Source organism: Pelophylax lessonae (assembly GCF_965119305.1).
Source record: "Pelophylax lessonae genome assembly, chromosome: 12".
NCBI lineage: Eukaryota > Metazoa > Chordata > Amphibia > Anura > Ranidae > Pelophylax > Pelophylax lessonae.
Window position 1 is genome coordinate 181,645,872 of NC_138779.1, and position 14,977 is coordinate 181,660,848.

At 49.0% G+C, this 14,977-nt stretch overlaps 1 protein-coding gene across 2 annotated transcripts in view; it reads left to right on the plus strand.

Annotated features, from left to right (window-relative positions):
- The first annotated feature begins 10,166 nt into the window (after nucleotides 1-10,166).
- The window catches only part of LOC309567801 (E3 SUMO-protein ligase ZBED1-like), a 94,047-nt gene continuing 89,236 nt past the window's right edge, over nucleotides 10,167-14,977 (plus strand). For both annotated transcript variants that reach the window (XM_082273251.1, XM_082273252.1), the window contains exon 1: nucleotides 10,167-10,334. The gene's annotated coding sequence lies outside the window, so the exon portion shown is untranslated. The remainder of the gene's footprint in view (nucleotides 10,335-14,977) is intronic.

Here is a 14,977-nt window from a genome sequence, read left to right on the forward strand (position 1 = left end):
TTAAATTTGGTGTTATCGCTCTCCCTCTCTCATACTGGTCACTGGAAGTTCAACATGGCACCTCATGACAAAGAACTCTCTGAGGATCTGAAAAAAGAATTGTTGCTCTACATAAAGATGGCCTAGGCTATGAGAAAATTGCCAAGAGCCTGAAACTGAGCTGCAGCATGGTGGCCAAGACTATACAGCAGTTTAACAGGACAGGTTCCACTCAGAACAGGCCTCACCATGGTCGACCAAAGGAGTTGAGTGCACGGACTCAGTGTCATATCCAGAGGTTGTCTTTGGGAAATAGACGTATGAGTGCTGCCAGCATTGCTGCAGAGCTTGAAGGGGGGGGGGGGGGGGGTCAGCATGTCAGTGCTTAGACCAAACGCTGCACACTGAATCAAATTGGTCTGCATGGCTGTCGTCCCAGAAGGAAGCCTCTTCTAAAGATGATGCAAAGGAAAGCCAGCAAACAGTTTACTGAAGACAAGCAGACTAAGGATATGGATTACTGGAACCATGTCCTGTGGTCTGATGAGACCAAGATAAACCTATTTGGTTCAGATGATGTCAAGTGTGTGTGGCGGCAACTAGGTGAGGAGTACAAAGACAAGTGTGTCTTGCCTACAGTCAAGCATGGTGGTGGGAGTGTCATGGTCTGGGGTGGCATGAGTGCTGCCGTTTATTTAGGGAACCATGAATGCCAACATGTACTGTGACATACTGAAGCAGAGCATGATTCCCTCCCATAAAAGACTGGGACACAGGGCAGTATTCCAACATGATAATGACCCCAAACACACCTCCAAGACGACCACAACCTTGCTAAAGAAGCTGAGGGTAAAGGTGATGGACTGGTCAAGCATGTCTCCAGACCTAAACCCTATTGAGCATCTGTGGGGCATCGTCAAACGGAAGGTGGAAGAACGCAAGGTTTCTGACATCCACCAGCTCAGTGATGTCATCATGGAGGAGTGGAAGAGGACTCCAGTGGCAACCTGTGAAGCTCTGGTGAACTCCATGCCCACGAGGGTTAAGGCAGTGCTGGAAAATAATGGTGGCCACACAAAATATTGACACTTTGGGCCCAATTTGGACATTTTAACCGCTTGCCGACCGCCGCACGACTATTTACGACGGCGGTCAGCCCCTCCTGGGCAAAGTGACGTATATATACGTCACTCGCCCGCGAGCCAATTGGGGGCAAGCGCGCGCTGCAGGAGGCACGCTCCCACCCCCGCTCGTTCACAGGGATCCCCGCGCGAGTGACCGGCGGCTCGGATGTCCGCCAGCCACCCGCGATCGTCCGCCTGTCATTCTCCCTGATCTAACTGCAGAGATCATACGATCCTGCTATGTAGGATCGTATGTCTCTGTGGTTACATGAAAAGCCACGCCCCTTTACAGTAAGAAGCACGCCCCTAGGGACACATTTAACCCCTGCCTCTCCAAAAGTTAACCCCTTCCCTGCCAGTGTCATTTTTACAGTAACAGTGCATATGTATAGCACTGATTACTGTAGTAATGTCACTGGTACCCCCAAAAGTGTCAAAAATGACAGTCAAGGGGCGTGGCTTGGATGTAGAGCGGAAAGGACGTCTGCCCTGAGAGCTCCTGCCATCCTGATCTCAATCTATGCCATCCTGAGGATTTCGCTGGCTGTACCTACCCAGGTTTTGCTCCTGACTGCTGTAGAACGGACTCCTGTTCTTTTATGCCGTCCAAGGGGAGAAAATCGGCGACTCCGCGCGCCTGCCACGCGCCAGGCCCTGCCCGCGGCCTGTCCGGACGCCATCTTGAAAGAGCGGCTCCAGGCCTTGCTGGCGGAGATGGAGGATGTACGGGTTTCCAGCCCTGCTCCGGCTGCCCGGGACAAAGATGTGGGGGCTGACACGGCGGTCATCCTGCAAGCCATAGAGCACAGCAAAACCTCCCTTCTGGTCCGCATAGACCATCTTGCGGAAGAATGCAACTTAATCCGCAACGATCTCGACAAGATCCGCAGCCGCCTCACGGAGGTAGAGGATAGGGTGTCCACGACGGAGGACTCGACGGCCCGCCATTCTGGCCTACTGGACGCCCTGCAGCAGAAAGTGGATGCGCTAATGGCTAAGGCAGACGATGCGGAGAATCGCATGCGGCGCAACAACGTCCGAGTCCTCGGCCTACCTGAAGGATTGGAGGGCGAGTCCCCGGCGGAGTTTGCAGAGGGGTTCTTCAGGCAACTTCTGGACCTCCGGGAGGTGTCGCCCACGTATGTGGTGGAGCGGGCACACCGTGTCCCTTCCGGCAAAAAGATCCCCGGAGCCCGCCCGAGGCCCTTCCTGGTTCGCTTCCTAAATTACCGGGACCGAGATCGCATCCTGGGTGAGGCCCGGAAGCATCCCGAACTGCGATTCGAGAATGCCTCTATCCAGCTCTATGCGGACTTCTCGGCTGACCTCCAGAGGAAGAGAACATCCTTCACCGATGTGAGGCGCCGGCTGCGTGAGAAGGGGGTCCAATACGGCATGCTGTACCCGAGTCGGCTTCGGGTCACCCATGGTGGCACAGTGCGATTTTTCAATACCCCGGACGACGCGGATGCCTGGCTGCTGACCATTCGTTGAGAGGCGTGAGTAATGGCTCCTGTCTGTACTAATGTCCTTCCCTCATCCTGCCTGGATCCGAGCTGCTGCATCCCTGTTTCTCTCCTTCCTTCCCTGGATGGCTGTCTTTCATTATTTTTCTCCCTTCCGGACCCTTGGATTATCCTCCCCCTATTTTTGCTTTGTCCCCATTTTTGTTTCATGGCTGGACCTTGGTCTCCCCCTAGCTCAATGCTCCTTATGCGGATGGTTTCTCTTCTCCTGAGTTGGGGAGCTCTCGGGCTCTACTACCCTGATGTCCAATACAGAGATTTTTCCCAGTACTTGGAACTGACTGTTCTTGTTTTTCATTTTCCTCCTCCCTTGAAATTGACTGTGCGGTGGGGTACCCCCTCCTCCCCTACTTTTCTCGGGTGGAGTCCCCCCTCGCACTCCATGTTTGCGGCCTGAAGTAACTGTTTCCCTCTTGTGGCCGCAAGAGGTTGCACTTAGTTTCGGGATGAAGCCGTGCCAGGATGTTGTTGTTTTCCTGGTCGGCAGGGACTACTTTTTTTGGGACTGTTTTATTTTTTCTTATTTTTTATTATTTTGTCACTTGTGGGTTTTCTTTTTTCTCATGGCTGCTAGCTCACCGTGTTATATTTTGTGCTCAGGTTTTAGACTTGTCATCTACCTTTACCGAGTAATGTTTGTTCCTAGGTCCGGTGTGTGTATATCTGGTGGGGAGGAGTGTGTGGTGTGGGGACCTCCCCTTCCAGGGCCGCTGCGATGCTCCCTCCCTGGAATCCTGCGCTCACTTTGCTTTGGGTACCATGGCGGGGAGTATTAAGCTGCTCTCGTGGAAAGTGCGGGGCTTAAATAATAAAATTAAATGTTCATTGATGTTCAAATATCTCCAGTCCCATAAGCCGCATATTCTGTTTCTCCAGGAAACGCATTTAGTTGGCAGCTCTGTACTGGCTCTGCGCCGGCGCTGGGTGGGGCACTCCTTTCACGCCACGTACTCCTCCTACGCAAGGGGGGGTCTCTATCCTTATTAATAAGTCTTTCCCGTGCCACATAGAGCAGGTTGTTACTGACCCGCAGGGCCAATATATTATTCTTGCACTGCGTTTTGAGGCTAAACTATATGTTTTTGTTAATGTAACTGTTCCCCCGCCTTTCTCTAGTGCTGTGTTATATAAGATTTATGATCGCCTGGCTGCGTTCCCCACTCCGGGGATCTTCCTGGCTGGTGACTTCAATAACATCCTGGACGGGGCGCTTGACACATCCAACCCGAGCAGGCAGGAGTGCCCTGAGTTTGTTCACTGGGCCTCCGCATTGCAGCTCACCGAAATTTGGAGGTGGAAGAACCCAGGCCTTTGCCACTTCACGCATGTGTCGGCGCCTCATAGATCTGGGTCACGTATTGACCTTGCCTTTTTCCCTCCTTCGGCTCTCCAGTTTGTGGCGTCTGCCGTGTACCTACCCTCTGGTCTCTCAGACCACTCCCCACTGGAGCTTGCGTTGGAACTGGGGGGCCGGAGGGGGAGCGAGTGTTGGAGGCTGGGCACTAGATGGCTGCGGGATTCTGGAGTGGAGGAGGCGATGCAGGGCAAGATCTCTCAGTATTGGGAACATAATGATGCTACCTCCTCGCCTTTGATTTGCTGGGACGCTTTTAAGGCCACCATTCGTGGGGAGTACATTAGTGCTATCAAGGCGGCCAGGGTGGAGAGCGCTGCAGAGCTGCTGGCATTGGAGGAGGGGGTGTCGCTGGCTGAGTCCGAATTTGCCTTGGATCCGACTCCTGGGGCGCACTCCTCCCTGACCCAGGCCCAGAGGGCGTTACATCTGCATGTGTCCTCGGCCGCGCTGGCTGAGGTTGGCTCACTTAAAGCTAAAATATTTGAAAGTGGAGACAAGAACGGGAGACTCCTGGCTAACCTGGTGGCGGATTCTAAATCACAGACGGTTTTTCCCCTCATTCGAACAGAGGCGGGGGGCACCACTGCTGATCCTGAGGCTATCTTGGAAGAATTTCAGACATACTATCAGCGGTTGTACTCTGTGCCCTCCGATCTGCGGGACGTGGTGGACCTAGGGGCTCTTGGGGATCTCTCCTTGCCGCACCTGGATGCGGAGGAGGCCGCTTCCTTGGAGGAGGTGGAGACAGCCATTCGCTCTCTCCCCCCTGAGAAGTCCCCGGGTCCGGATGGCCTGCTTGGGGACTGTTACAAAATGTACATTGCGGATCTGGCCCCCAGGCTGTTTAGTCTATACCGAGCAAGCCTGGAGGCTGGGGCGCTGCCAGACTCGTTGTTACAGGCCCACATAGTGCTGATTTTGAAACCTGGCAAAGACCCCACACTCTGCTCGGCTTATCGGCCGATTTCTCTACTTAATTATGATTTAAAGATTCTTATAAAAATCCTCGCTACCAGGTTGATGAAGGTGCTTCCGCTCTTAGTCGACATTGACTAAACGGGCTTCATGCCGGGGAAATCCACTGACATCAATATCCGCCGGGTTTATATGCATTTGCAGGTACCTGCGGAGGAACAGAGTCAGCGAGTCTTGGTGTCATTGGATCTAGAGAAGGCCTTTGACTCTGTGGCCTGGCCCTATCTTAGTGAGGTACTCCGTTCGTTTGGTTTTGGTCCTACATTTCGTAAATGGAATGATATCCTTTATAGTCAGCCTCGAGCCCGGATCAAACTGGGGGGCAGAGTCTCGCCTGCACTTGATATTCGGCGCGGTACCCGCCAGGGATGTCCTCTGCCGCCGGCGTTGTTTTCGCTGGTGGTGGAGCCCCTGGCGAGGGCTGTTCGGGGTCCGGCGAGATCGGGGGGATTCGGGTGGGGTCCCTGGAGAAAAAATTGGCGTTTTACGTGGATGACATCATTCTGTTCCTCCGGGACCCAGGCCCCTCCCTCCGGGCTGTCCTGACCCTGCTGTCGCGCTTTACCGAGATATCGGGTCTCCGAGTAAACTGGGAGAAGTCTCTCTTGCTCCCGGTAGACGCGGATTCCCGGGCGCGGGCGGACCCCTCTCTTCCCTTGTGTTGGGCGGACAGTGTCAGATACCTGGGAGTTACGATCTCCCCGAGGGTGCAGGATTTCTGTGCCCTGAATCTCTACCCTCTCCTTCAGTCCTTCAAGGACAGGCTCCGGGCGTGGGCGAACCTCCCGCTGACTTTGATAGGGCGAATAAACCTCGTCAAAATGAAGCTATTGCCTCCCCTGTTGTATATTCTGCGACAGTCCCCAGTGTGGATCCCGAAGCGGATCTTTAGAGCATTTCACTCCCAGATGACCACCTTCATATGGGGGGCTCGCCCCCCGAGACTGCGGCTGTCTGTCTTGCAGCGGCCCTGGACTCATGGGGGTCTGGCTTGTCCAGACTTTTTCATGTACAGTACTTCATTGCTGGTCTACTGACCCAAGCACACTACTGGCTTATATCTGACGATAAAAACTCTGCGGTGGTGCTTGAGGCGGCGCTGCTGGGGTCGTACGTGGCACTACGCAATGTCCTCTTCCATGGTCCCCGAGCTCCCTATCCCCTTACATACTCTATGAAGGCGGTCATCAGGGCTTGGGCACTGGTCTCTCCCTATGCTAAATCTGACCCACGTAGGCTCTCTCCGAACACTCCCCTTTGGCGCAATCCGGAGCTGCCTGAGTTTTTATCCATTCCTGACCCGTCTCTGTGGGCCTCTAGGGGTATACGGTATCTTTCCCATATTTGTCAGGGGGATGGCCTACTGAGCTTCGATGTGCTGAAGGACAAATTTGCTCTGCCCAACTCCTACTTTTTCAGATTCCTGCAGCTCCGCCATGCCTTCCGGACTCAGTTTGGGGGTTCTCCCCCTGACGTGACTCCGGCGGATCTCGAGCTCCTCCTTCGGGATGGAGACCTTCAGAAACCGCTGTCCTCAATCTACGGAGCCTTGATGCCGAGTGTGCATGTGGGTCTGGAGAGATTGCAGGAGTTCTGGGCAGCTGAGGTGCGGGAACTGGATTTGGAGGACTGGGAAGACGTCTGGGACTATCCGTTCAAGTATTTGGTCTCCTCGAGGGACCGGCTAATCCAATTCAAAATTGTACATAAATTCCATCTTACGCCCTCCAGATTACACAGGGTGTCTGCTGACATCCCGGATGCCTGCTGGCGTTGTGGCCCTGGCGCCCCCCGTCATATACCCATTTGATCTGGCACTGTCCGTCCTTGCAGGGGTTTTGGTCTGAGGTCCTAGGCTTCATAACTAGATTAACCACTATCCCTATTCCGGCTGAGATTGAGACCTGTATCTTGGGGCTTGTGAATGCGTTGGCCCATACTGTAGCTACCCGTACCCTTCTGGGGCTTTTGCTCTTTTATGCCAGGAAGCTGGTGGTGATGCGCTGGAGGGCACCTGGGGTTCCGACGTTATCACAATGGAAGACGCTGGTGAATTCCATGATACCTTTATATAAAGCAGTGTACAAGTTCAGGGGATGCCCCAAAAAATTCCACAAAGTGTGGGACCTGTGGTTGGATGCTGCAGATACTGCAGATGATTCCTTGGCTCCGGCCGTTGATGGGTCCCAGCAAGATACGTAGGTTACTCATGTGTATACCATGTAATGTGTTCATTCTCTGTTTTACTGACCACACCGGGCCATGGTTCCAGGAGCACAAGTGCCTAGATGTTTTGGTACTTTAACCTGTGTTATTCTTGAATACTCTTGAGCTGCAGCCACCGTTAGGGGTTAGTGGGGGTTGTTTTTCTTTTTTGTTTTGTGTGTGTTGAGCCTGGGTATGCCCAAATGGCTCTGTTTTGTATGTTGTTTATAAAATTCAATAAATATAATTTTCAAAAAAAAAAAAATGTCAGTCAAGGGTCCGATCTGTCCACTGCAATGTCGCAGTCCCACAAAAAAAAAAAAAAAAAAATCGCCGCCATTACTCGTTAAAAAAAAAACCAATAAAAATGACAAAAATCTTTCCCTTAGTTAGTAAACGCAATAACTTTTGCGCAAACCAATTAAAATAAGCTTATTGCGATTTTTTTAACCAAACATATGTAGCAGAACACAACTTGGCATAAAATGTTAAAAAATTTAGATTTTTACATTTTTGGGGGAGGGGGGAATTTCATATTAAAAAATTTGAAAAATATTGTTATTTTTTCAAAATTGTCGCTATTTTTTTGTTTATAGTGCAAAAAAAGTAAAAATCGCACAGGTGATCAAATACCACCAAAAGAAAGCTCTATTTGTGGGGAAAAAAATGACATAAATTTAATTTGGGTACAGTGTCGCACGACCACGCAATTGTCCGTTAAAATAACGCAGTGCCGAATCGCAAAATATAGCCTGGTCAGGAATGGGGTAAAATCTTGCGGTCTTAAAGCGGTTAAAAATACGCTCATTGAGAATTTTTTTGTCAAAGACATGTAGCTAAATACATTTTGGCCTAAATATATGACAAAAATATATTGGATATTTTTTAACTGTCAAAGTAAAAAAATATTGTTATTTTTTCAAAATTGGCGCTCTTTTTTTATTAATATCGCAAAAAATGAAAAGAGCAGAGGTGATCAAATACCACCAAAAGAAAGCTCTGTTTGTGGGAAAAAAAGGACGTAAATTTCGTTTGGGTACAGCGTTGCATGACCGCGCAATTGTCAGTTAAAGTCGCACAGAAGTGGCCTGGACGTAAAGCAGGAAAATCCTCTGGTCCTAAAGTGGTTAAAGCAGTTGTATCCCCTGTGTAAAAAAAACCCAAAACAAAACAAAAAACTAACAAAATTGTCCCTCCGGGACAATTGCATAATGTGCTAGTATGCATCGCATACTAGCACATTATGAAATACTTATCTTAGAACGAACGAAGCCCCCACTTGGTTGTCCAGACACCGTTGAAGAAGCTGACATGTTCCCTCTGCGTATTTTCCTGGGTTCGGCGGCTCCGGCGCTGTGAGTGGCCGCAGCCGCGATGACGTCACTCCCGCGCATGCCTTATTATAGGCTTACCTGTAGGTAATAACTAAAAAGTGGAGTATACTACCACTTTAACCACTTGATGACCGCCCGCCGCAGATTTACTGCAGCAGGCAGCCGCTCCTGGGCAAAGCGACGTAGCTCTACGTCGCTCGCTCTCAGGAGGCTAGGGGGCGAGCGCACGCCGCCGGCGGTGCGCCTCCGCCCCCGCTTGTCAGCCGGGGAGCCAGTGCATGTGTCAGGCGGCTCCGATTACCACCTGACACCGGCGATCATTTCCCCACTGACAGAGAAGGACGGACAGCTGATGTAAACACAGCCGCCCGTCCTTCTTCCTCAGATGATCACAGAGCCTATGTGATCCTTCTATATAGGATTGCATGTCTCTGCGATCATCTTACAAGCCCAACCCCCCCCCCCCCCACAGTTAGAATCACTCCCCTAGGCTTACACTTAACACCTTGATCGTCCCTGAGTTTACCCCTTCCCTGCCAGTGTCATTATTGCAGTAACAGTGCATATTTGTAGCACTGATCACTGTAGTAATGTCACTGGTCCCCCCAAAAGTGTCAAAAATATCAGTCAGGGGTCCGATCTGTCCGCCGCAATGTCGCAGTCCCGCAAAAAATCGCAGATCACTTCCATTACTAGAAAAAAAAAACAATAAAAATGATATAAATATTTCCCCTAGTTAGTAAACGCGATACATTTTGTGCAAACCAATCAAAATACGCTTATTGCGGATTTTTTTTTTTTTTACCAAAAATATGTAGCAGAAAACAAATTGGCCTAAAATGTTGAAAAATTTTGATTTTTAAATTTTTTTTGGGAATGTTATATAACAGAATGTGAAAAATATTGTTTTTATTTTTTCAGAATTGTCGCTTTTTTTGTTTATAGCGCAAAAAATAAAAATCGCACAGGTGATCAAATACCACCATCCATTTTATTTGGGTACAGTGTCGCACGACCGCACAATTGTCCGTTAAAATAACGCAGTGCCGAATCGCAAAAGAGAGCCTTGTCATTAAGGGGGCAAATCCTTCCGGAGGTGAAGTAGTTAAGTATGTATTTGTATGTCCTAAGCTGTTCTGCAGCAGCTGCAGGCTCTGGTGGTGCATTTCCTAGGCTGGCCACACAGGATGAGTGGCGCTGTGTCAGTCTAACAATCACTGTCATCTCACTACTGATTGCCTGTATCCTGCTGGACCACATCATCCTCTATATACAGACAACAGTCCATGTACCATGTCCTCGGGTCACGCCTCCCCCCGATAGCCATTGGTCACATGGAACATCAATCAGCATTATAAGAACGGAGTAAGTTACCGAACTTCAACGCTGATTGGCTTAGGTCTAAGTATCACCTGACTTTGGCACTCCCTCCTGCCCATCTCTGTGTCCATTGCCTGGTGATTCTGTCCATCAATACCTGCTAGAGCGGGGCGTGGCCGCTTCCTGGTCCGGCTCCGCTCTAGGATTGGCCAGACCTCCGTCTCTCCGTGTGCCTGTGGGCGGTGCCTGCTCCGGAGCGGGGCAGCTATTGGCTGCCCCGCCCGTCTGTCAGGATACGATTACCAATCGATATGTCCAATCGGTAAAGGCCGCGGGGGCGGGGCTTGGACCCGCGATTATACTGCTTAGAAAATCGAGATATCAGAAAGACAATGTGATCGGAGGGTGCCGGCGGTCTTTTCTTCCCCTGTGCGGCGATTCTATCGGCCGATACCATACCGATATCTGGAAAGAAAGAGGCGGGGGGAGCGAGTACACCGACCCCGCCCAGCAGGTCAGTGCCTGCCCCGGAACCGGGGGGAGAATCGGGGCCGATTATCGCCGATACTGGAGGTAGGGTTGCCACCTTATCGCTTTAAACCAGGACACATATGAATGACACAGGTTCTGAGGCTGATAGAATGCACTGAGTGAGTTAAATTACCTCCCTAATCAGTCACAGAGCCTGTGCAATTATTGTGTGTCCTGGTGTAAAGGGATGAGGTGGTGACCCTAACCGGAGGTGAGGATCGGGCCCGGTGTAATAATCGGAGTATCGCCGGTGATGGGCGACCCAGGGGGCTGAGACTGAGCGATCCCATATCATTGTATATAGATAGATGTGTGCATGGGGTGTGTATGGGGGGACAGGTGCATGGGGGGACAGGTGCATGGGGTGTGTATGGGGGGAAAGATGGGGTGTGCATGGGGGTGACAGGTGCATGGGGTGACAGGTGCATGGGGTGTGTATGGGGGGACAGGTGCATGGGGTGTGTATGGGGGGACAGGTGCATGGACTGTAATCTTTCATCCATGCAGCATACATTCCATAATTTGGATGATCTGAGCTCCCCCTATAGATGGGATGTCCTCCATATATACTGTATATATCCTGTATGAGATCATCCCGTGTGTCCTGTAGGCGGTACGCTGTATGTAGGATGATGGCTCTGTGTGTAGAGTGATATTTCAGTCCGATCAGAAGATAGAAAAGATTGTTCAAAGCGCCGAACATCATCCAATCCTATCCATCCGTCTCCTGTCCTGTGATCGGGATGTTTTCATGAAAAATAGTATTTTTGCTGGAAAACAATGACATCGTGTGCTCCTCCCTCCTCTTCTGTGTTTTTTTTTTTTTTTTTCTCCTCTCTCCTCCTTCTTCCTCTATCATCCATCCTTTTCTTCCTTCTCTGTCCTTCCACTTTCATTTTTTTTTTTTTTCTATTTACTTCCCTCTTCCTTCTTTCTCCTCTCCTTTCTCTTATTCATCCTTTTCTTCTTCTTCTTCCTCTGTCCTCCATCTTCCATTTTTTTTTCTTTTCCCTCCTTCCTCCTCTCCTTCCTCCTCCCTCTTCTTCCTCCTCTCCTTCCTCCTATTCATCCTTTTCGTCATCCTCCTCTGTCTCCCTTCATCTTCTTCCTCTGTCCTTCATCTTCTTTTTCTTCCGCCTCCTGTCCTTCCTTTTACATTTTTTCCCTCCCTCTTCCCTTTTTCCATCTTACCTCCTTTATTTTTCCTCTTCCCTCCTCCCTCTTCCTTCTTCCCTCCTCTTTCCTTTTCCCTCCCCTTCCCTCCCCCTTCTTCCCTCCCCCTTCTTCCCTCCCCCTTCTTCCCTCCCCCTTCTTCCCTCCCCCTTCTTCCCTCCCCCTTCTTCCCTCTTCCCTCTTCCCTCTTCCCTCTTCCCTTCTTTCTTCCCTCTTCTTCTCTTCTTCTCTTCTCTCTTCCCTACTTCTCTCTTCCCTTCTCTCTTCCCTCTTCTTCTCTTCTCTCTTCCCTCTTCTTCCCTTCTCTCTTCCCTCTTCTTCCCTTCTCTCTTCCCTCTTCTCTCTTCCCTCTTCTTCCCTTCTCTCTTCCCTCTTCTTCCCTTCTCTCTTCCCTCTTCTTCCCTTCTCTCTTCCCTCTTCTTCCCTTCTCTCTTCCCTCTTCTTCCCTTCTCTCTTCCCTCTTCTTCCCTTCTCTCTTCCCTCTTCTTCCCTTCTCTCTTCCCTCTTCTTCCCTTCTCTCTTCTCTCTTCCCTCTTCTTCTCTTCTCTCTTCCCTCTTCTTCCCTTCTCTCTTCCCTCTTCTTCCCTTCTCTCTTCCCTCTTCTTCCCTTCTCTCTTCCCTCTTCCCTCTTCTCTCTTCTCTCTTCTCTCTTCTCTCTTCTCTCTTCCCTCTTCTTCCCTTCTTCTCTCTTCCCTCTTCTTCCCTTCTTCTCTCCTCTCTCTTCCCTCTTCCCTCCCCCTTCTTCCCCCTTCTTCCCTTTTTTCCCCTCCATTTTTTTCTTTCTCTTTCCTCTTCCCTCCTCCACCTTCCACTAATGAGGAAAGCTGCTGGGCCTGTATCCCTTTAGATGTGTTCCTAGTGGGAGTATCTCACCAAAAATTAAATTTTTGTTGCAGGGGAGGCCAGAAATCTGAATTGTATCTTAGGCAGACTTCTGGGAAAATTGGTGAGCCAATCACACAAGCAGGAAATGATGCTTCTGGGGTGTGGTCAGTATACATTCTGTGTACAGAACACCTCCAGGTAGCCATATTGCATTGCATTTTGATAAAATTACAGTGGCTGCAGATTGAAAAGGAAAGGTCATTTTTAAAAAACATTCAATTACAATATGATTTGTGTCACAATTGTATACGATATATTGTTTTTCTTTTTTTCCCCACGAAAGTGGAGTTACCCTTTAATTAACCCATTTTAGTTAACCCATTCTAACAACATTGCTGTACTCTCTATGGCAGGGATCCTCAAACTACGGCCCTCCAGCTGTTGTGGAACTACACATCCCATGAGGCATTGTAAAACTCTGACATTCACAGACATGACTAGGCATGATGGGAATTGTAGTTCCTGAACAACTGGAGGGTCATAGTTTGAAGACCCCTGCTTAAATGCATCCCCTGCATTAAAATAGTTGTAAACCTCAGACATGAAATCTGATCAAAGCACGTATGTCTATGGTTTTTATTTGCCTCTCCCCAAAGCATGAAGTGTCATTTTGCTTTGCTATCTAGTTCCTCTGTTATCTGCTTGAGTAATTTCTGACAAGTTTTCCCGCACACCAAGCAACAAAAAGGTGACAGGGGGAGGGATCAATGTCTGATTGACAGCCTCAGCTCTGCTCATATGTGAAGGGGGGTGTGTCCCTTCCCTCCAATCAGCTGTCAGAACACTTGCACAGTGTGTACCTGCAGCTCCCCGCCCCCCTGCTTTTTGTGAGTCTGTGAAAAATCCTTTTCATCTCTGCATTTTACAAGGATGTAGGGGACAAGTGCTGCACATAAACAGGTACAACTTATGTAGGAGGATTTGTTTCATCTCTGTGTATCACCTGAGGCAAGTCCCTTCGCTGGGTATAGGTAAGGGTTTACAAACACTTTAAGGTAAAAAGTTTTTTTTTTAGGTTGCGTTGCTCCCCCACCTTTCTAAATACTTACCTGTGTCTTCTGTCGATCCAGTGTTGTGCATGGCTGGATCTCTTCTCTATCCTCTCTTCCTCTTCACATAGGGAAGCCATTGGATGCTGCTGCTGTCAATCAAATGCTGTGAGTAGAAAGCGAGGGGCGGGGCCCCCTGTTGCGTGTGTCTATAGAGTGCGGCTCCATAGACACACACCGCTGAGGAGCCAGCACACACTGGGGTTGATTTACTAAGACCGGGTTCACATTTGTGCGAATTGGATGCGGTTTTCACATCCAATTCGCATGACATGCAAGTTTAATCGGCTTGCTATGGGGACACACAGAAGAGGAGGAGTCAAGATCGCTGGGGGGGGGACTAAGAGGAGGAGGATGGGGGCTGCACTTTGTATTACCACTGCACAGAGTAGGGGAGTATAGCATGTTTATTATTTAAAAAAAAAAAAATAATTTTAGTAAGCGTGTTTCCTCTATGGGTTGTGTGTGGAAGGAGTACTGCCCCCAAATGCAACATTTTTGCTGCCAAATGTGTACAATCCTAAGCGGCTGCATGTCTTTGTTTAGGTGGGAGGGCGGTAAAACCACTGCTCAATCAGCTGTTTCTTCCGCCGCTCTCACCCCCCCCCCCCAAGTGAATGAACACTTGGGCTAGGTCCATGTTTGTGATGGCACCCCCATGCACCTTGTTAACGTGTGTGCCCAAATGCATGGTAGCAAAATACCAAGCACTTTGGTGCAGAAGGTTCTTTAACCACTTAAGCCCCGGAAGATTTTACCCCCTTCCTGACCAGGGTTTTTTTTGCGATTTTTATTTATTAATTTATTTATTTATTTTACTGCGTGACTTTAACGGACAATTGCGCGGTCGTGCGACGCTGTACCTAAATGAATTTCATGCCTTTTTTTCCCACAAACAGAGCTTTCTTTTGGTGGTATTTGATCACCTGTGCGATTTTTTTTTTTTTGATCATGCGCTATAAACAAAAAAAGAGCGTCAATTTTGCAAAAATAACAATATTTTTCACTTTTTTTTATATGAAATTCCCCCCCCAAAAAAATGTAAAAATCAAAATTTTTTAACATTTTCAGGCAATTTGTTTTATGCTACATATGTTTGGTATAAAAAATTGCAAAAAGCGTATTTTGATTGGTTTGCACAAAAGTTAAAGCGTTTATTAACAAAGGGAAATATTTTTGTCATTTTTGGGGTTTTTTTTTTTAACGAGTAATGGCGGCGATCTGCGATTTTTTTTTTTTTTTTTTTTTTTTTTTTTTTTTTTTTTTTTTTGCTGGACTGCGACATTGCGGCGGACAGATCGGACCCTTGACTGACATTTTTGACACTTTTGGGGTTACCAGTGACATTACTACAGTAATCAGTGCTATACATATGCACTGTTACTGTAAAAATGACACTGGCAGGGAAGGGGTTAACTTTATTGGTCAGGGAGGGGGTTAAGTGTGTCCTAGGGGCGTGTTTCTAACTGTGAACCGTCTGATCTCCATTTTTACACAGGGGAGAATGACAGGCGGCTTG